This window comes from Theropithecus gelada, chromosome 2, assembly GCF_003255815.1.
Source record: "Theropithecus gelada isolate Dixy chromosome 2, Tgel_1.0, whole genome shotgun sequence".
In the NCBI taxonomy this organism is placed as follows: Eukaryota; Metazoa; Chordata; class Mammalia; order Primates; family Cercopithecidae; genus Theropithecus; species Theropithecus gelada.
Genome location: NC_037669.1, coordinates 116,492,534 through 116,493,729, shown reverse-complemented (window position 1 = coordinate 116,493,729; position 1,196 = coordinate 116,492,534). Strand labels below are relative to the sequence as shown.

Sequence of the window (1,196 nt, the reverse complement as noted above, 5' to 3'; positions counted from 1 at the left end):
CTTCTTGCTTGACTATACACATGCCACATTGCCTTTATTCCAGCTTAGTTTGACTTTGTTTAAATTTGTACAAATCTTAAAAAGGAAGGCAGAGGGTGCACAGTTGACAGAAAGAATGAGTTGGGATGAGTGAAATGCATTACAGCTCAGTATCTATTTCTCTCTGGTTCCACCTCATGGGTAATAATTTCAATTACTGTGTGTATGATTTTAACCAATTTATGTTAACTAGAGATTCATTCATGGGAAGCTCGGTCTGGTGCTTTGGATCCATTTCCATCGGTCCTTACAGCTACTCCTCAGACCCCAGCAGCAAAGATGGTGAAGCAGATCGAGAGCAAGGCTGCTTTTCAGGAAGCCTTGAACATCGCAGATGATAAACTTGTAGTAGTTGACTTCTCAGCCACGTGGTGTGGGCCTTGCAAAATGATCAAGCCTTTCTTTCATTCCCTCTCTGAAAAGTATTCCAACGTGGTATTCCTTGAAGTAGATGTGGATGACTGTCAGGATGTTGCTTCAGAGTGTGAAGTCAAATGCATGCCAACATTCCAGTTTTTTAAGAAGGGACAAAAGGTGGGTGAATTTTCTGGAGCCAATAAGGAAAAGCTTGAAGCCACCATTAATGAATTAGTCTAATCATGTTTTCTGAAAACATAACCAGCCATTGGCTATTTAAAACTTGTAATTTTTTTAATTTAAGAAAATATAAAATATGAAGACATAAACCCAGTTGCCATCTGTGTGACAATAAAACATTAATTCTAACACTAAAAAAAAAAAAAAAAAAAAAAAAGATTCATTCATGGAAAACAGATAAACTATGCAATTTAATAAATCACTTTCAATTTTACTTTCTAAATTTTCTTACTCAGAGATGACTTTGGTATAGTATTTCCTTACAAGTAGAGCAGAGAAGCAGAAATCTCTTCTGTAGCGATGTTTCTTAAAAAAAAGAAAAGAAAAAAAAAGAAAGCCATCAGTTTGCTCTTCAGGGAGTGTAGGAAAGTTGGAGCTGGCATGGAAGCTTCCTGAGACCATCCCGCCCTGTCTACCTAGATTGTTCACTTGTCCTGATCCTGTTTGTGGCCTCCCACGTCCACATCATTGACCTCTCCATCACCAGGTTACTCATTGAAATCATTCATGTCATCTATGTCCTGCATGTGCTCATCCTCCGTTCTTTACTATCCTCCTCA

At 38.1% G+C, this 1,196-nt stretch overlaps 1 pseudogene across 1 annotated transcript; it reads left to right on the top strand.

The window, feature by feature from the left end:
- Window positions 1–250: 250 nt before the first annotated feature.
- Window positions 251–773, top strand: LOC112619253 (annotated as a pseudogene). Its single transcript, XR_003118199.1, has one exon. The product of XR_003118199.1 is annotated as a thioredoxin pseudogene (transcript).
- Window positions 774–1,196: the final 423 nt, after the last annotated feature.